At 37.9% G+C, this 21,942-nt stretch overlaps 1 protein-coding gene and 1 long non-coding RNA gene across 3 annotated transcripts in view; one reads left to right on the top strand and one right to left on the bottom strand.

Moving 5' to 3' along the window:
- Nucleotides 1-21,942, bottom strand: part of NMNAT2 (nicotinamide nucleotide adenylyltransferase 2) — a 192,854-nt gene that overhangs the window by 161,941 nt on the left and 8,971 nt on the right. The window lies entirely within an intron of this gene.
- On the top strand, nt 446-20,710 carry LOC140529635 (uncharacterized). Of its 2 annotated transcripts, none has more exons than XR_011975625.1 (3): nt 446-584; nt 4,117-4,285; nt 20,273-20,710. It is a non-coding gene; the product is annotated as an uncharacterized lncRNA (long non-coding RNA). The 2 variants fall into 2 exon arrangements; XR_011975624.1 differs by lacking the exon at nt 20,273-20,710 and adding an exon at nt 12,431-12,997.

Raw genomic sequence — 21,942 nt, 5'->3', positions numbered from 1 at the left:
ATGACCACATATCCTGTTCTTAAAGTGTTTTTTGGCAAGGAGAATACTTTGTCCCTCTTCCTATTCTCAGCTCCCCACACAGAGAAGAGCCTCTCTCCCTCCTCTATCTTTCTATATAATCACCTACTTAAACTAGGACAGAATCATTTGTCCCAGAAGGGGCTATGTGATTCACATCCAAGCTGTGGGAATCAGCGTTACTGTGATTCCAAAATAACTCAAGAAACAAACAATTCAACAAATGCTGGGATGCTGACAGCTTTCTTCAGGCTTCAATTTGCATTAATTTTGTTTCCAAAAGTATTTGACTTGTTTTCATTTTCAGTCTGTTGTCTTACCCCCACAGGCAGAATCGATGTTCATTCTGGAACCCTGCGTTTCATTGTTTGCCGTTGCAGAACCAACTTGATCTGGTATGTTACGGAAGGGGCAACAGGTATTTTTAGATCTACCTTTCTGGGTTGCTTTGGATGATAAAGAAGGAAAGAATAAGGACTACCATCCCCCAGAACTCTAAGGAGGATAAAGATTCCTTGTGTGGCTTGTGAAGAATTCTGAAGCTGCCATCAGCCTCATCTCTGAAGGTGAGACTGGTACAGTTGGGAGATCTTGGACACCTCTCCCCTTGGAGAGGGCTTCAGTATTCCCTATGGGGGCCTTAGCACCATTTATATTTAGTTGAAATGCTGATATCACCAGTGCACAAATATTAGAGCATTTCTCAAACTGGTGTTATCACAGGGAAATAGATTTTATGACCCTAGGACTGGAAAGAACCTTCAGAGAGCCACAGAATCTGTTTTAGAAAGGTTTCAAAGATCACTCGACTGCTCATACCAACTAATTCCCTTTAGAAACATCCCTGATAAACAGTAATCCAGGTTTCACTTGTAGAACCTGTAATTATTAAGCTGAGGTAGTCCATTTCACTTTTGGATAGCTCTAATTGTTGCCAGATTTTTCCTTATATCATGTATCTCCACACTTTCCATCCATTGTTTTCAGTATTAACTCATAGGGTAAAGCAGAACTAATCAAATCCTTACAAATGAACAGCTCTTCAATCCCCACCCCCAACCTTCTTTCCAGCAAGCCTTCTCTTCCCCATTTGAAACATTCTGGTGACCTTCCTCTGTAGATGCTCCATCTTATCAAAGACCTTCTTAAATGAGGTACCCACAACTAAACACAGTATTCCATTTATGTCCAACCAGGATAGAATACAGTGGAACTTTCCTTGTTCTGCACATGTGTTCTCTTTTAGCACAGCCTGATATGCATTAACCTTTTTTTCAAACAGCTATATCATACTGTTAACTGTGCTGAGCTTGCAGTCCAATAAACCCCACTCTCTAGACCTAGCTCTGCCATTCCCATTCTGTACTCATGAAGCTGATTTACTTAATTCATGGACATTACTTCACTTGATCCCTACTAAATTTCATCTTGTTAGACCTGGCCACTAGGAAATAACATTTGATGCGGACTTTGAAGGATAAGTAACATTTCAAAAGGTGAAAAGAAGTATGTGTATAGGGATGAGAGAGGGAGACTGATGTCAGGGAGGGCAATTCAGGGTAGGGACAGACATACATAAAAGCATGGAGATGCAAATGTGTTTGGGATATGTTTAGAAAATCATAATGAGTCCAATTTGCCTGGAGCATAGAATATATAAAGGAGAATAATATGAAATAGAACTCTGATAAGGGCTTAATGATATCCAATACATTAATGGACTTGATAGAAATATGTAAGGTCAAGAGCTATTTACCAAGTCCTAAGCAGTCCAAGGATATGAATGAGCAGTTTAAAAAAAAAGAAATGGAAGCAATCAACAACTATATGAAATTACAAATTCTAGTTAAACAGCTCTGGGGTTTTATTTCATACTCATGCATATTGGATGGACCGCTGGACTTGGATTCAGGAAGATCTAAGTTCAAATCCCATCTCTGAGACTAACTGTGTGACCCTGGTTCAGTCACTGCCTCTCTGAGTTTCATTTCTTTATCTATAAAATGAGGGGTTTGCAAGAAGTGGCCAAAGGATATGAACAAACATTTCTCAAAAGACTTGCAAGGTATCAACAAGCATATGTAAGAATGCTGTTCCAAAACATCCAAAGATGACATTTTTTTCTTTCTCATCATTTTTTTTAAAAAAGTATATTTAATATCTTAAACCTTCCTAGAACTTTCCAAACCTAGACTCGCTGGGATGGATGCATTTGAGAGAGTATCTCCCTCAAAACAAAAATCTAATAATCTATCGGAAAGGACAAAGGAATCCTTGGAAGAAAATGGAGCAACTGATATTTTATCATATGGAACAACTCCAAAGGTTAATTAAATGAATAAAAGTCTTTAAATAAAAAAATAATAAAATCATGTCCATTAGTATACATGCCTTGTCTGACTATAAGTAAGTACACTTATCTTGGCTAGCAAGAAACTTTTCAGAGCTACCAGGAACCCTATGGATCATCTATTCATAGGCTCATAGATTTAGAGTTGAAAGGGGCATTAAAGGTCATCTAATCCAACCCCACCCTTTTTTTTTTTACATATAAGGAAACTAAGGCCCAGAAACCTCAAGTGATTTGCTCAAGCTCATACAAATAATTGATTCAAACTCAAGTCCTCTGATTCTCATTCCAACACTCTTTTCACTGCCCATGCTGCTTTGCTTCTCTTCCTTGCCTATTTGGCAAGGGTGAGGTAGGGAAATAGAAAAGACAGAATGGAGGGGAGGGAACAAGCATTTATTAAGTGCCTACTCTATGCCAGGCACTGCACTAAAGCACTTTACAAATATTATCTCATTTGATCTTCTCTATAACCCTGGGAAGGAAGTTGCTATTATTAGTCCTATTTTACAGTTGAGGAAATTGAGGCTTTCCAGTTAAGTGACTTGCCATTCACACATTTGGTAAGTGTCTAAGACTGGATTTGAATTCAGGTCTTCCTGACTACAGGACCAGAATGCATTCACTGCACCGCCTAGCATGATTTTTTTGGTACTGGGAGCTCCCAGGGAGAACCTTGCTGCAATCAATGCACCTGCTTTTCATTGTATAGAGTTGTCAACTCCAAACACTTCATTTTGCAAATGAAATAACTGAGCCCCAGAGAAATGAAAGAATTTAACCTAAGATTAAATGATCAGTTGCAGAGTTGGGAGTATAACTAAGTTCCTTCTAGTCAGTTTCCTCTAGGTATCAAACAGGTGCTTGGAAAGTTTAATTCACCACATATTTATTCTCAAGGTATTCTCTACCTAGGTATACTTAGGAAGAATTCCAAAGGCTGAATAGCAACCACAATAAACAGCATCCTACCTTCCACTGAATTACCTGGATTGTTTTGGGGCAAGAAAAAAAAAAGGAATGGGGGTTGGAGCAGGATCTTGTACCAGCATAGTCTATCTTAGTAATCGATGCAGGCTTAATTCACCACTTAACTTACTTGTAGGCCAAGGTAATAGAGTTATTAGCTTCCTGTAGGATCCCTCCTGGGCAGTGAAATATTCAACCAGGTCAACTTCATCAGTGGAGAGAATAATTTTCTCTCTAGCCTTTTGAACCTGGGAAAACTCTTCTAGCTACTTTGCTATTCTAATTTAGGCTAATCCAAGTTGATTAACAAGAATATATAAAATATTCTAAAACTGATTACAATAGGTTAATCTTTGCCTGTGGATATGTGGGTATATATCCACTGATTTCTAGAGAAGTTGAGTGCTCTGAACCAAAGAAAGGCTTTATCCTAAGTAGCTCTAATAAGATAATAGTGCAGATTAATTAAGGAAATAAGGGGATCACAAAGCTCTGCCTCAGCCCTTTTTTAAGCAATTTCTTCCAAATTCTATCCCAAGTCTGCTTGGAAATAGGAGGTAGGCTGCAACATCCTTATTTTATAGACAGAGAAAATGAGGCACAGGACAGAGGTGACATCGCAGACAGCACCTAGAGTGCAGACCTGCTGTTTTAGTCTTTCCAGGCTCAACTAGGCTCATGAAATACCCACTATTAATTTAATTGGGTTGGACTTGTACTAAGGAGACTGGTACTAAAGGGATGGTTCAAAATCACTTTCTGGATTTCTTCACACACAGGATTTCTTTCCTAGTGCCACCAGCCACCAATCTGACTCAAGATAGGCAAGTTTTATCTATTTCTTGTGTTTCACATGAGCTTGTGAACAAATGAATGAATGAATGAAAAGACATTTATTAAATGCTAGACACAGTGCTACCTTCAAGTCCCTCCACTCTCCAGAAGAACGTAAGTAAGGTCTTTGAGGGTAGGTTCATTTTTGTCTTTGTATACCTAGCATCTTTCACTTTGCCTAGCACATAGGTGCTTAATAAAATTTTGTTAAATTGAATCAAGTCTAATTCTATATAAGAATTCAGGTAAGAACTCATAAAAATGTTCCCAAAAGGAACAGCCCCAGCTTTATTATTTTTGTAAAACTTTAACAGATGTCAGTTTAAGACATTGGTTTTAGACAGGCTCAGCACATTCTTAAAAATTTACCTAGAGCTACAAGTTTATAAGTTCTTTCCCTCCAACAATCTGTGAGGCAGGTATTATTCTCGTTTTACAGATTATATGAGAGGGAAGGAGACTGAAGGAGAAACAGAGAAAAAGAGAGAGGAAAGACACAGAGATAGATGGAGAGAGAAAGAGACAGAGAGAGAGGAGAGAGGCAGACAGAGAGAGAGACAGAGAGTCAGGGAGCAAGAGAAAAGGAGGAAGAAGAAAGAGAGAGAGAATGAGAGAGGCACCAGGGAGAGAGGGAGAAAGAAAGAGGAAAAGAGAGAGGAATAAAAGAGGAAGGAGAAAAAAAGGAGGAAGCAAGGGGAGAGAGAGAGATAATATGAGAGACACAGAGAGAGAGAGAGAAAGAGAGAGAGAGACAGACAGACAGACAGACAGACACAGAGACAGAGAGAGATGGAGAGAGAGAGAGACGGAGAGATGGAGCAACACAGAGACAGAGACAGAGAAGCATGTTTTGGCACTGGACTGAGAACTGGAAGTCCTAGATTCTAATGCTGACTATCACTAACTAAATAGTTAACCTCAGGCAAAATGACATCTGTAAAATCAGGATAATAATATTTATGCTGTTGTGTCACCGAAGTGAGATTATTAGTATGGGAAGTGCTTTGTGACTATAAAAATAAAGTAAGTCTAAGTTATTGTTAAGAGAGGTGATGGGGTTTAATGAAAAGAGAGATGTGGATTGAAATCCTGCTTCTTATACTTGTAAGCTGCGTTAGCTTCTCTGAACCTAATTGTCCTCATCTGCAATATGAGGACAAAAATGCCTGTACCTCACGCTGTTGTTACGAGGATCAAATGGGATAATGAATAAGCTCTTTTTCGACTTTTAAGGTGAGATACATGTGTATGTGAAATATCCACAACACATCAATTGTCCATCATTAATCCCAACTCCCTAAAAGATCCATAAGAAAATAATTTTACACCAGAATGCAATGTTCTTATTTCCTTCTCTCCACCTCAGAACAGAAACTAGAAAGCCTTTCCCTAAACCTCTAGCAGACTTGCCATCCAAGTTCCCTCAGACCAGAGACAAATCCATTCCCACCCCCATTCTCCCAACCTCACCTATGCTTCTTGGCATTTCTCTTCTCTACTTTCCCTTAGGTAAGTCCAGGTACTTTCTCCCCTTGGGTCTACTTTTTTCTTATTATTTAGAAAAAAATATTTTACTGACACTTTTTTTTACATGTCACTTCTCAGTGACTCTCCTCCTACCCCATATACAATAGAGCCTCTCTTGTAATGAAGAAGGGTAGTTAAGTAAAATAAATTATTCTGCACCTAGAATCTATCACCTCTTTCAAGAAAGGTACCTTCCATTAGCTCTAAAGAACTAATTCAGGACAGTTCCTGGGCCCTGAGCAGACTGACACTGTTTCCCTCTAAGTTTTCACTTCCATTGCTGGTACTCTTCCCCTATGCTGTTTTCCAGTAATTTCTACTCATTCTTCAAAGCCCAACCCAAGTCTAGCTTTTCCATGAAACCTTTTCCAAATGTTCGATTCATTCTGAAACTTCTCACCCCTTCTGATCCCCTTAATGTTTCTCATTTTGTTACTTATTCAAAATTAACATTGTTATAGCCTCATTCTATATGTTTCATTGGTTGCCAAGAAACAAAAGTTGAACAACTTAGTAGTATGTTAGAACCCTTGAGATACTAAAAGATACACACATCAAAAAAAAAAATCTTGGAATAATTATTCAGCTGCTTCTTGATGGAAATAATGAAGAGCATGATTGGAGAGGTGATCAAGAAGACATTCTTGGAAGAGGAACCTACAAAAACTTTCAGGAGCTCTGAGACTTACTCAGCTGGGAAACAGGGAAGAGAGTGCTTGGCTTTAGAGCCAGAAGCCTCGGGTTCAAATCCCAGCTTTGCTACTCACTATCAGTGTGACTAGGCAAGTCACAGCTTCTCAGGGGTTTCTTCATCTATTAAATGAGGAGTTTGGATTAGATGACATCTAAAGTTCCTTCTAAATCTAAATCTGTGATGATCAACAATTTGGGAGCTGGTAGAGAAGCATGATCTACAGAAGAGTTGTAGAAAAACATGGACAAGAATTGCACAAGATAAGATGTGGAGACGTTGCCAGCTATCAGCTGAGAGGGTGAGTATCCACATTGATGGAGACACCAAAATTCCAAGTTTTGTTTGTCAGTCGTGTTCTTGATGAGACTATGAGGACCCTGTGAGCAGGTACGTTTTTTCTCTCTGATAATCATATAGGGCAGTGTTGATGATGCAACAAATATTTATTTAGATTTGAATTAGAAATGCCCTGATGGCCTAGTTGACCACCTAGGGAGAGGTACTTCTCTTCAACATTAGAATGTCTATTAGTATATTATCTTTATTTCCTGCTTTCTACAGTCCCTGATCAGAGATGCTCTAGGCATATAGTAAATTGGCTTGCCAGGTCTTAGGGGCTATTCTAGTTTAATGAAAGCTCTCTAAGCCCCTCATACCTAATTCCAAGTGCTTATCAGCTTCTGTGCAGTTTTGTAAAGTTGAAAAAAAAGGAAGAAATCAACAGGCAACTAGGTGGCTCAATGGATAGAGCACTGGATTTGGAATCAGGAAGACCTGAACTCAAATGTGACCTTGGACATTTATTAACTGTATGGCTCTGGGCAAGTCACTTATAACTTCTGCCTGAAGCAGTTTTCTCATCTGTAAGACAGGGATGATAAAAATATTATGGCAAAAAGGGCGCAGATTGTAGGCCAAAATAAAAAGCCAGCCTGACTAGCAGCTCTTTCCCCCAACCCACATGATAATTGACCAGACAACACCACTTGGCCTTCTCTAGTACAGCTCCCAGTTCTGTTTTGTTTTTCCCAACAGCTGCACATTCTGATTCTTTCAAAGGCAAATTAACAAGAGCATTCTATCTCAATCATCAAATATTGCCACAGGGTCTAAACCCACAGAAACCTAATTTTCAGATCAGAGCTATTTTTGGATTTAAGCCCTAGAAAGTGTTGCTGTTTTCCTAAGATGGAAAGATGTATTTGCAATAAAATTAGTGTTTAGCAATTTGATTTAGGACCTTCCTCCTGTCCCCTGCCTCGATGTCTGCCTTTTGTGGAGAGGGCATAGAAAGAAATGCCTTTCTGCTAGTCATTTGTATTAACACTGGCACTTAAGTCACCTTTGATTGCAATTAGGAAAAGAGCAAATTGTTCCAGACTTGAGCCTACCTTCCAGAGACTTTTCTCAGTTAATTAACAATCTCCACACATTCACAGGAAGTCTCTGAGGCCACAAGGAAGAGCCTGATAACAACTCTGGAGAGCATTTACCCAGATCCCTTGCCTTTCAGACATTCTTTAAAAGCAAACAAAAACTAAAACAAAACCTGATGAGGGCAACCAACTCATTCAAGTCTCTCAGCAGAGGCCAATATAGATCAGGCAGTTGGGGAATGCAGAAAAAGCACAGGAATAAAAAAAAAAAGACAGAAAATAGCTAGTGAGCCCCCTACTCAAATATATGCAATGACTTCTCATTGTCTCTAGGATAAAGTATAAAATTCTCAGCCTGGCTTTTAAAGTCCTCCTCTATATGGCTCCCACCAAACTTTCCAATTTTATTTCAAATGAGTTTTCTTGGCTCATTCTGTTCTACTCAAACTACCCTGCTAGCTACTCCCAGTATGAAGGAGGGGGATCAGTAGTTTCTGATCAAATTAGGTGGTTTTCCTGATCAACATGATAAGACTGTATAAAAGAGTTTGTTAAATAAAATGATGACATTATAATATGATAACATTATAAGAGTTTGCTAAATAATATAACATTAAATAATATGATAACATTGTAACATGATAACATTATAATATTATATGAACATAACTACTATGACTCATGGGAACTTGTATTACCTGCAGGCTAATGATGTCACACATCTCCAGCTATGAAAAGCAAGCCAGTTCCTCTCTGGAGATAGTTAAACTTTAGAAGTCAGCCCTTAAGGAAGCCTTGAGCTCTTGAGAAGACCTTATTCTCCCCTACTCCATTATCAACAGCATCCTGTAGCAGATGCACAGGGCTATGGGAGACACATGAATGTTGAGAGAATTCAAGGCCATTATTTCCTGAATCCAAACTTTCTATGTAAAGAGTTGAGAAAAGAGTTTGGGATCTGGAAGTGGGACCCTGCTGCCTAGCAGATAATAGGTCTCAGAGTCAAGACTACAAAAGACTATATTTAGGGAGGTTTCTACTTATTTCTGAAAAAGCATGGTAGTACCCTAGCCAAGGACTTCAGCAAAGCCACAAAATGGAAATGGCGGAGACCAAAGAGCAACAGAGATTGTACCTCCTCCCTCTTCCATTGATAGTGTGTATGTTTGTGAAGGATTATTCACTGAGATTATGAAGAGAATGTTCTATTGCAAATCATCTAGTCTAGACTGCCTTTGCATTAGAATAAGTGTGTCTTACCGCTATTGAAAAGTAAACACATTAATGGGAACTAATGAGCTATAGTTATAGGAGGATAGATCTACAAATCTGTATTTTGTTTTTACTTACTTGTATAGATGAAACCTACCAATAAACTGTAAACCCTTGGAACATAAACTGATTTTTTTTTTAATCATTTCATCCCCAGTACATAGGACAATGTCTTACATGGTTTTTGGTTTTTGCTTTCAGACTTATGATTTTATCTGCATAGCATGACCCCAGGGGTATGTGATCAACAAAATCCAAGGATGGTAATACAAGGTGCATCCATAGCCAATCATGCATGTGCCTTGTCTCCAAACAGATTTCAGCCTAACATTCCCCCCATTCCATTTCCTCCCATTGTGCAAGCTCCCAACTTTCCCACTTCCAAAATAGATGTTGGATCCTCAGGGCAGTTATAGTCTAATCCTGACTTGAGCACCACAGGTAGCATTAGAAAATTCACTTCACCCCCATACCCCCACCCCACCAGAATATCTGTCCTCTCCTTCCACCTGATAGTGGTGTTAAATCAAAAAAATTGAAGGCCACTAATCTAGTTGAATCTTCTCACTTTATGGACAAGAAAACTGAGACCCAGAAGGTTTAGGTGATGCCCAGCATCAGACAGCAAGTTAGAGACTGGAACCCAGCTCTCTATATTCTCAGTCCTTTATTTTTTCCACTCCAAGCAGGCATTCCCCAAAGGCTACTAGGTCTCTCACTACTTCTTGCCCTCTGGGACAGTTTGAGATGGGCCAAGAAAAGTCATTTGAGAAAGGAACCCTTGTCTGCCTTGATAAGGAATGCAATGCTTTTTTTTCCTTATTAAAGCTTCTGACCTAACCCCATATCCTAGCCTCACAATAGAATGATTCTTTAAAGACAAAGTCACCCTTTATCCCCATTAACCTCCCCGCCCCACCCCCAGCCTTTTTATGGCAGCAGAAACATATTGTTTCTGCAGTCTTTAAAGAGAACTTTTTTTTTTTTAATCACAGCAGACTGAAATAACAAACCAATTTGCAAGTAAAAGAAGGTGGTGTTGGGGGAAGGGGAATAGAAACTGCCTCATTGGAAAGGGGGAAGAGTTACATTCAACCTAGAGCCATTAAATCCGGAAACGGAAATTTATGTCTTTAGGGCCAAGGCTGTAGAACTGGATTGCACAGAGAAAGGCATTATCTAGTCCATTTCAACCTCTTCCCATCCCCCACCCCCTATCCCCAATCTCCCAGGTGATCTGAATAAAGCTAGAATCCAGGCTTAATCCACTGAGCAGCCGCCTTCACCAAGGCCAAACCTTCCCTAAGGATTTCTGTTTTTTCAAATGTCTCATTAGATAAATCAACTAATTAATATCTAAAGCCATAGGATTCATTCTGGGGTCAGCCAGACTGGGTATGCCTTAAATTTCAGAGTGTGCTTAGCTGGGATTTCTTCTGGCGCTTGTTAGAAAGGGAGGATCAAGGAAAGTTTGTCACGGCCCGGCAGGGGTCTGGAGAAGAAATTCTTTTCCAGGTGATAAAATCAGGTCACAGACACCAAGCTTCAAAGTTCAGGCACTATCAGCTAAATCTGACAGTCACTGCTTTGAAATTACATTTCAGGAAGTGAGGACAGAAAGGGGTCAGGCGGATGGGGTGGGGGAAAGAGTTGAATTTTCTATGTGAGTACAAGAAAGACCCATTGTGTCCAAAGGGAGGGCCACAGCAGGAAGGGAGACTTGGGGGCCCAGCAGGGCACTGGGAATGTGTCATGGGAAACTGAATCAGGAATGTAGAAATCGCATAATTTTCGAACCAAGGTAAATGAGACAATGATTAAAAAAAACCAAAAACCTCTAACTGGCTGTTTACAGAGATAAGTTGAAAAATAGCAAAAGATGCTGTGCCTATTCAAAAAAAGCCGGACACTGGGATGGCCACACCATTTGGTTCTGTGTGAGATTGTTCCCAAAAAAGGGGCATAATGGGAGTCTGTCATTCACTTATTTGTTCAATGTTTATTTATTTAATATGTTTAATAACAAATATGTTATATTAATTTTTAGTTAATTAAATTAATATATTGTATATAATAATATGAATATATGATGTATGTGTATATAAATATACAATATTATTATTTATTCATTCAGTTCATGGTAAGAGGATGCACGTAACCACAGCTAAATAGATAGAAGTTGTTAGCCTTTAGGTCACCACGACTTCCCAAATGATTGGACATGGATGAGGAGGAAAGATTTGAAAGAAGGAAGGAAACAAGCATTTATTAAGTGCCTACTATTTGCCAGGTACTGTGCTAAGTACTTTGCAAATATTATCTCCTTTGATCCTTACAACAACTCTAGAAGCTACTATTAACTCCATTTTTACAATTGGGAAAGCAGACTAGATTTGAACTCAAGTCTCCCTGATTCCAGGCTCAGGGCTCTATCCACTGTGCCACCTAGCTGGCTGCCTTTGAATTAAAGAGTATTCTAAAGTAATAGCTGACATTTCTATGGGGCTTTACTGTTCACCATGCATTCTCACAGACATCTCAGTTTTAGCCTTACCACAACTCGAGGAGGCAGATATTATTGGGGTTGTGTTTCCCATTTTACAAATGAGGAAATGGGAGCCTCAGGGAGATTAAGTGATTTAGTAAAGGTCCCAATGGCTAAGTAGCTGCAGCTAGTCTCAAACCTAGTCTTTTTTTTTTTTTTACTCTAAATAAGGTGCTCTTTCCATTATATCATATTCCCAGAGAGGAAGAGCAAGAAGAGAGGTTTATTAGCTCACAGACCACTCTCCTGTTCTTAATGGCAGGACATGTGAAATAAATTCATTCTCACTCTAATTGAATGGCCTTCCAACACACTTTGTGGACATCAGTGTCTAGGACCATGTTGAAGGTGTAGCCGTTGAAGCAAGAACTGTAGGTTAAAGAGGTTGGGGCAGAGTGAGGGGTTCGAGGTAGAACAAGGTGTGATTAGAACTTGGACAAGAGTTGATTTGGAGCCCTTAGCTTACAACCTTTAACAAGGAAGTCAGTCTTAGTCTTCTCTGCCCATGATCTGAAGATGAAGCCAGCAACTGGCAAGGTCTGAGGGTTCTCTGATGTAATTTGAAGCCTTCTCAGAAAGATTAAGGGAGGAAAAGCCCCCACCAGGAGCTTCCCATGATAAAAGACTTTGGAAGCATCATATGATAAATCAAAGTCAGCAACTGAACATGTAGGTATCAATCTGAGAAGCTGGGAGCAGAGAGCGATGTTTGGACTAGAAGCCATTTCCAGACTCAAAAAAACCAGTGAAGTGGAAGCAAGAAGAGGATGGTGGTACAAATGGAAATAAATGAAAATTTATCTTCTGAAGATTTCCTATGGTTTTCTTTACTTTATTTTTTTCAGATGTGCCAGGCCATACAAAGCTGGCTCTACCCTCCAGTTCCTGCTAAATGTGCTGCAGCTCCAGCTACTCTCTGGCCACATACAAACACAGTAAATTGACCAAAGGATTGCGCAGCTTAGGAATGTCATTCCTCCATTTAGTTCCTAAGTACAATGTTGCTCTCTGGCCTTGGAAGCATGTTCTTCATAGGATCACACATATTCTGAGGAATTCAGAGAAGAATGGAAAGGCTTATATGAACTTATAGTGACTGAAGCAAGTAGAACCAGGAAAAACCAACAGGCACAGTGATTGTTACAATGAAAATGGAAAGTACAAAAGCAAAGATGAAACTGAAAACTGTGTTATTTTAATAACTGAGCTTGACTCCAGAGAAGAATTAAGAAAATGCCTTTCCTCCTACTTTGCAAGTACAAGGGACTATGAGTGTGGAATATTGCATTTGCTGTCATATTTGGTTGATATGGTGGTTGATTTTGCTGAACGATTTTCTCCCCACTTTTTTAATCTTTGTTTAAAAAAAGACAGCTGGGAGAATATTAGAGAGAAATATATTAAAAAATAAATGTGATACAACATAAAACATCAAAATTTTTAAACAAAAAGATATGATAACTGGTACCCAACTTTAAGCCTTCTGTGAAAACCATTACTGATAGAATGAATGATGGAAGAGGATGGTAGCGATTGATTTAAGTGACAGAAAACAATTAAAAAACCTGTGACCTTCCAGTGGCAAAGAGAGTAAAGGGATAAACCATAGTCGCAATGAGACACAAGTAGAAGTTTCTTTTTTATACGTTTACATTTTGAAAGAGTTGTATCTATATGCCCCAAGTGAAAAGAAGCCTCTTCAATGATCCAATTTATTTTGAACAAACAAGATAATCCTCAAATAGCCTGAGGAATCCAGTTTGTATTCTTCAGAGAATCGTGAATATTTATCTTCCTTTTGGGGAGGTTTTTCTTGCATTTGAGCAACCAAATGAAAAAACACTGCTTCACTTACCCATGAGAATCAATTAAGCCATTTAAATCCATTAGAATGTTTGATCAAGAAAGAACCCCCTCCCTTTACAGGTAAAGAAACTGAGGCCCAAAGACAGGAAATAACTAGTCCTAGGTCACACAGCATGCTAATGGTAGGAGCAGAAGTACACCATGCCGCCTAATGAACCAAGAAATCCAGTAGTTATCTGACCAAATCGAACATTCAGTCGGTCAAGATGGCAGAGCTAGTGTGTGTAGCCATTGTATCTAACTAGATAAAACATATGCAGTTATCCCTGCCTTTCAGCTTTCCCCATTGTGGTTTCAGTATACTTCAGACTGGCATAAGAAATTAAATGGGAATTTTGGGGGAGTTTTGCAGAAGCCACAGACAACACACGAAAATGAGTAAATGACACAGGAAAAGATTTGAAATTCAAAAATGCATGATATATGTATAGTATTGTATAATATCAACATATTTTATCTTTTAATAACATAATTCAGATTTCTTCACTGGTATAAAGGGAGAGCCAAAAAATTTGACACAGAATTTCCAGATTGCGGGAGCACTATGCCCCTAAACCAAAATATGGAAGGGATAACTGTATATGGGATAGTTAGAAAGAAGGGGTAGATAGGTGGTGCAGTGGATAGAGCACCAGTGCAGGAGTCAAGAGGACCTGAGTTCAAATCTCACCTCACACACTTGACACTCACTAGCTGTGTGACCTTGGGCAAGTCACTTAACCCCTATTGCCTCATCCTGGGTCATCTCCAGTCATCCTGATGAATATCTGGTCACTGGATTCAGATGGCTCTGGAGGAGGTGAGGCTGGTGACCTGCACAGCCCTCCCTCACTCACAACAAAGTCAAGTGCAGGTCATGTCATTATTTCTATGATGGCATGGTCTTCTTCACCAACGAAGGACAAACACACACACAGTTAGAAAGAAAAACAGAGGTTATAGCTGATAGTCAGTAATGGGTTAATGTCTAGTATTAACCTGATGGGCTGGTTAATGATCATTGTAAATTAAAGTACTTGGAAATGCCTGAGTGAAGAGAGAAGGCACTTTCAGCTCCCCATTGTGATTTTTAACATGCATGTTCCAATTCCACAAACATTGAAGTATCTACTATATTCTGTTCACTAGAAAAAACATAAAAAAGAATATGATACAGTGCCTGTCCACTAGGAGCTTCCAATCTGGTAGTGGAGATGAGATATATACACAACTACATTTCAAAATAGTCCATGATAAATGTCTGACAGAGGTTATCTGAGTCTTCCTTGACTGGATGTCTATACAATTCAAAATGTTCAACCTTTGTCTATTGTTAAAAATTAGCTATAACATGCAGAGGATGCAGTATGGTATGATGGAAAGAGGTCTGTATTTGGAACTAGAGGACCTAGTCACTTAATATTTATGTGATCTTGGACAAGTTCCTTCACCTCTCCATGCCTTGGTTTCCTCCTTTGGAAAATCAGGGAATTAGATAACCTTCGAAATCCCTTCCAGCTATAAATCATGAGATCAAGGCAGAGTACATTCACAGGATCTACTGCTCCTTTTCTAATGCACAAGGCAGACTTTTCTTTGTATTTAAACCTTATATTTACTTTCTAGAGAGAAAGTCATGCAGATCACTTCAGAATTTTTTGGTACTCATTTTTAAAGTGACATTTCCTTTTTCTAATGGATTTCCAGCATATTGTGAAAGACCTTCAGAAGCATCCTTGAAAGTTTTGTTGTGGTCATTTCGGTCATGTCTGATTTTTTGTGACCCTCTCTGGGGTTTTCTTGGCAAAGATATTGGAGTAGTTTGTCATTTCCTTCTCCTATTCATTTTACAGATGAGGAAACTGAGGTAAACTGGATTAAGTGACTTGCCCAGGGTCACATGTCCAGTAAGTGTCTGAAGTCAGATTTGATCTGACATTCTCTCCACTACACCACCTAGATTAGTGTCAATAATCCCATTTTTCAGATGAAGAAACAGATCCAGAGACTATCAGTGCATGCCCCCCATTCACTGCCAACTCAATTCTTAAGTTCTGAGTTGTATTATTACCATATCAGTGAACTAGAAAAGTAATTGAAAACCCTGAGAAAAAAATTGCCCATTGCTCTTCATCAGCATTCTTTGTGGCATGTGAAAAACATATATTATCTACAAGCATCAATCCCCCAGGGGATAGAACAAGTAAATAATTTTAAAGTGGTAGAAAACAAGATAGGTTCACTTTAAATGGAATAATCAGGGCCGTGATTCATATGCACAATATTTCATTGTCTTTTTTTCTTAATTTAAATTTAAAATGGATGCAGTTCTTTGAATGAAAAAAACCCAACTTGTGAGTTATTTTAAAGATTCAGTATTTCATGTGATATACCAAATACTGCTAAATATTTAACAGTACATAAATATTTCAAGAGAAACAGGAATAGTTAGTGATGGACTTTAATTTCAGTGATTGTGGGAATGAGCACTCCACCTCTCTGTGGGCTAGGAGATAAAGGGTTGGGAGAATGTTGGAGAGTAAAATACTGGAGAAACCCAATTCCCCAACAGCAGAGAGATATGACTTGGGGGGTGGGGAAGGATTAGATGTACTAATAATTTAAGAATCATTGAGCACCACAGTTTTATTTCTAGAATGGAAATGTACTCTATGTTAACATTTAGAGCCATAGATGCTCCCAGGTAGCACTGGGGCAAAAACTGGCCAGCAAAGGGAGAGATTCTTGCCTGAGTCCTGATTTCTTGGAAGATCTGACATGGAGAAAGACAAGGAATAGAATGATAGATTTAGAGGTGAGAGGGACCTGAAGAACAGCCATCTACCTAGTCCAACTCCCTAACTGTACAAATGAAGAAACAGGTTTGGAAAGTTGTGACTTATTTAAGTTTTCCAAGGAAAATAAGTATTTTCAAGGAAAATAAGGTTCCTAGTCACAGAATCTCGTGCTCTTTCCATTGTTCTACTCTACCTTATGTCTATAAAATCACTGAAGGATGGATAAGACAAACATGGACTTGATCACCAAATTCAAGAACCAAACAAAAGGATGACCCTAGAAACTTGAAAGAGTTATGTTCAGGACCAAAAAAGGTCTGAATGTCAAGTAATAAGCTTAAGGAATTCATTAATACCAAACTATAAAAGTTATAATAAATAAAAAGAACTATCAAAAATACTGGTAAATATGCTCGTGCAAAATCTCCAAATGACTTTTTTGAAAATAAAATTTATTGATCTCTTCTATCTTTACATTACTTCAATTTTCTTTAATAACAAAGAATTTTCTTTAAAAGAGGAAGAAGAGGGAAAAAAGGATGAAAAAGAAGAGAAAAATTAGCAAAACTGATCAATAGATTAAAAAAATTAGACAATTATGGAATGTTTCACTCTCATGGCCCTCCCACCTTTGCAAAAGTGTTAGGTGTGTGGTTAGGGCAGAAGAGGTAGCTTCTTATTTCTTCAGTGCCAAACTTGTTCATTATACATTTGCGACATTTTTTTTTTGTTGACTTGTGGTTCTTTTCTTTCCATTTACGTTGTTACATTGTGCAGGTTGTCTTCTCAGCTCTGCTTATTTCACTTTTCATCAGTTTGTGAAAGTCTATCCAGGTTTCTTTATATAGTCTTTGTTTCTTATGGCACATTACTTTTATGTATCACAATTTATTTAGCCATTCCTCAATCGATGAGCATCTACTTTGTTTCTAGTTCTTTCTAGTTTCTATCACACACACACACACACACACACACACACACACAAATGCTACTATAAACATCTTGACATATATAAGATGGGACTTTTTTTTTTAATCAGTTATTTCCTTGGTGTACATGCCTAGCAGTGGAATCTCTAGATCGAAGGATACGAACTTTTTAGCCACTTTATTTGCATAATTCCAAATTGCTATGTAAAATGGTTGTAATAATTCACAGCTCACAGCACATTATTATGCCCATTTTCTATAACTATTCCAACAACGACTATTCTCATCATTTGTCATCTTTGTACCCCAGTTGATGCCAACCACATGCTTAACTTTCCATATCACGAAGGATAACCCTGCTGCTCAGAAATCTTTTCTTAGAACTCCTGTCAAAGACAGGGTATTAGGCCAGATATAAATCATGGGTCTAAAAATATGGCCATCTTTATAGTCATATGTTCTTTCAAACCTGAAATGCACTCCCTTCATATTGTTATGTCTCAGAATCATCTTTCTCCCAGATTCAGCTAGATGCCACCTCCTCCATGAAATCTTCCTTTGATAATATCCTGAGTTATTAGCACTCCTTCCTTCTTCTATTTTCCTTTACTATATTTATCTGTTCACATTGTATTCCTCTTCCCTTCCCTCCCCCCATAAAATGTAGATTACTTTGAAAGCAGGAACTGCTTAATTTTTGTTACTGAAAACCCAATATAATATAATGTTTATTTAATTGAATTTAATGAGGGAAGGTCAAAAATCCTTGGATAATACAATGTTGTAGAAAGAACAAGAAGTTACAGATCTAGTTGCCTCCCCCCATTCCATTATAAACCAGCCATGTGACTTCAAGGAAGTCAATTAACCTCTCTGAGCCTCAGTTTCATAATTTGTAAAATGCAGACAATAATTTTTGTGCTGTCTACCTCAAGTGGTTATTGTGAGGATCAAATAAGGTATTCAATATTAATATACTCTGCAAAATAAAAAAGTGCTACACAGATGGAAAGTAGGATGATTATCGGTGAAATTTTGACTGCGCTTACCAAAAAAAAAAAAAAGGTCACTTTTTAAAAATTCGAAGGAGCACAAACACATGCATGCACACATATGCACAAACCCATACACACAACATCCATTTTAGGATATTCCCAAATGTCCAGACACTCTAGAGAATGACCAGTGAGTTTAATGGAAATATGCAAACAGACTTGAAATGTAATAAAAGAAAGTATTCTCATAGTATTCCTTTTTGATACTGGTTTCCTAAGTGAGTTTTTTTTTTTTATTTTAGGGGAGGTCTGAGTATGCTATAGGAAATTGTTAGAGATCTGGGCAAGCAAGAAGAGGCAACTGAAGGAATCAGTGGGGAGTATGACCCTTGATAAAGAAGGATAGTATCCTACTCTTTACAGGCTGGTGAAAAGAGTTATGGGCTAGAAAACTTTTTGAATCTCTCTCTTAGGTTGCTCAGATGCATTTAAACCAACCCACTGATAACTGGAACCCCTCTGGCATGGGTGAAGCTGCTTTATCTCTTCTTGTATTATATTTGTATGTATCTGTATACATGTCCTGTTCCTCTTATGAGAACTTATTGAAAGCAGAGACTGTATCATTCTTCTTTGTGTTTCTCCATATCTACTACAACACTTCAGAGGCTACAGACTCTCAATACATCTGTGTTACATGAATCTTAGGCTCTCTATGATCTTAAAGGGGGAATGGAATAAGCATTTATAGAGCACCTACTGCACACCAGGCACTGTGCTAAGTGTTTTGCAAATACTATCTCATTTGATCCTCATAATAACCCTAGGAGGTAAGTGCTATTATTACCTCCATTCTACAATGGAACAAACTGAGGCACAGATTAAGTGACTTGCCCAGGGTCAAACGGATAGGAAATGTCTGAGTCCTGATTCAAACTCAGGTCTTCCTGACTCTAAGACTAACTCTCTATGCAGTATGTCACCTAGCTACCATTTAATGGATATTAACGATGTCCCAATCATAAAGTCAAATACTGTCTATAACAACACATGGACATTCTGTTGGCCAAGTTAAATTACAGCAAAACCTACAGAACTTAGTGACTTCTTTTGTTGTACTAAATATTATATGAAATTAGTGGGTCTCTAGAAATTTTTCTACAAGAATTTTCATTATGATGACGTATGTATAATAGGATTTGATTTTTTTCTTTTCCTTCATGATTTTTATTGACAATTCATGGCAAACTAAAATCTTAAAAAGAAAACAACACCTAAGAGCATTGACTGAATACATGTATTTGACATCATCATCAAATATTTATTGTATGTCTACCTGATATACAGTGTACTGTGGCTGAAAGAGTTAAAAAGACTACAGTATTTAAACTTAAGTAGAGGTGTGTGAATGTGTGTATGTATGTGTATTTTAAGATTTCATCCCCTACTCCCATACACACATAAGCTTCTCTTTTATTTGTATGGACATCCAAAGATTATTCTCCCACCCTCTGGCAGCACCAACCCATAAAGCAATATAAAACATATTTCCCTTTTGTCCCTGGCATTTCCCCTCCAGTATCACAGAATGTCACTGAAATGGAGAATCCTAGACTCAAGTGCTGACAGGTATTGCTTTTCAGTTCATCTCCATAAGCCAAATTGTTCATTTTTCCTGTCTGGTTTTGTAGATTTGTGTAGAAATAGCACACTAAGATTAGTACACTTTAAAAAAAAAGATTTTCCTAATAAGCAACAATTCAGACTTTTCCAGTGAGTTCTTAATTCTTGTGATTCTGATAGCTCCAAACACAGAGGCTCAAGTATTAAGGATGTGAGCAACTACAATGAAACATGGGAAGTGGGAAGAAAAGGGAGGAAAGCTATTGAGACACCACTGTTTTTGTTGTGATCTGGTATTTGATTTGGAAATGATATTAGAAAGGAAAGGATTTTGTTCTTGACAATAACCTCATAATTCTAACCAAAAAAGAGCTCATAAATTCAATGGGGAAAGGGGGACATGAAAATGGGGGATGATATAAATCAGTCAGAATGGTTTCAATGAACAAAACAATTGGTATATTGATCAAGTTTTTTATTTTTATTTTTTATTGCAGTCATTCTGGCATCCTAAGGAGAGACAGCTTTGGATTTGGAGGCTACACTAATTAACATGCATCATTTGTGCTATTTCCATCAGAGGAAATCTATCACAGCCAGAGGTCTGAGATCCCAACCTATCCATTAAAGTTTACCGGCTGCTACCACAGTGAGGGGCAGCTACTAGAATTGCTTATGGGACTGTGTCAGAGGCATCCTATTACCTAGATTCAAGATTTTCTTTGTAATCAACTCTAGGGCCTCATCTATATTTTTACTAAAAAAAGATAAAGCCTTCCTCCTTCTTTTATTGCCCAATTTCCATAAAGTCAATGGATTTCCATGCCTTTCTTGGACATGTAGTTCAGAACAATTCAACTGGATCCTGTTGAGACCTTTAATTTCAATAATTCCCTTTCAGATGTCCTAACCTTCAAGAAGCTTCTTAGTCTAGGTAAAGCATTTCCTTAGCATCCTTTCTTTGGTAAGAAGATAGAACCCTTTTGGAGAAGGGAAATAGAGGGGAAATGTGGATATTAAAGAGCTTTTTAGGCAATAGAATCATGTGATACAAATAAGGCAAAGCAAATCATGTCTTGATGGGTCAAATTGCTTCTGCATTCTATAATACAATTAAGTTGTTCTACAGATATAGTCTTAACCTACAATTATAAGTGCATTTTAAAAACAAACCACAAAATGCCAATCCTCTGGCAGACATATTTTAAAAACAAGAAACTGATACTGGAGATTACCAACCTACTTAAAGAAAATTAGAATTGAACAAGAAGTTAGAAATCATCTAATCTTTGGGTTTTTAGCTTGGGAGCCATTAACTTATTTTTAGAAATATGTCTACAATTGCATTTCAGTATAATTGATTTCCTTTGTAAACCTATGCATTTCATTTTATGCATTTAAATACATTATTCAGAGGAGGGTTATATAGGCTTCACTGAACTGTCAAGAAGGTCCATAGCACAGAAAAGGTTTAAGAATTCCCTATCTAGTACAATTTTAGAGAAGTAGAACTGAGGCATGGCAAATTGAAAGGACTTGCCCAAGGTTACAGAGTGACAGAGCAGGGACTAGAATCCAACCTCAGTGACTTCCAGGTTACTATTCTTTCTACTACACCCTCATGTATCCCCATATTTAGTGAATATATTACATAGGTCTTAAATTCTAAACCACAAAGGAAAATAAATTCAAAAGCTCCTCTTTTTGTTTCACAAAAGTCCTACTCATCTACCTCATCATGACATGAAGGTCATGCTCAATTCTGAAGGCTGTCAACAGAGCTTAGGTACTCATAGGTTCTACTATGCTCGAAAGGTTTTAAGAATAGTTGGGCCACAGATGATATCTGAGAATCTGATTGATTATATATAAAGAATTTCAGCCAAACTGGATTGGCCACTAGGCAGTAAATCTTTAGCTACAGCAACTAATGAAACAAAAATACAAAGTTACCCCCAGTCTTCCCATTTTGCCATGGTACCATAATAGTGAAAAAGAAAGCAGAGAGTGCTAAGAATCTTATAGCCTTTAGACAATCTATAAACATTATCACAATCATTAATATTCAAAATGTTGGCCATTGGACACAGATCTCAAAAGTCATAAATGGAATTTTATCACATCAATTTTTGACATTCTAATTATAAAAAAAAGCAGAAGTGACAAG

This window comes from Notamacropus eugenii, chromosome 2, assembly GCF_028372415.1.
Source record: "Notamacropus eugenii isolate mMacEug1 chromosome 2, mMacEug1.pri_v2, whole genome shotgun sequence".
NCBI lineage: Eukaryota > Metazoa > Chordata > Mammalia > Diprotodontia > Macropodidae > Notamacropus > Notamacropus eugenii.
Note: the sequence above shows the minus strand (reverse complement) of the source record. Positions and strands in the feature narration are given on the sequence as shown.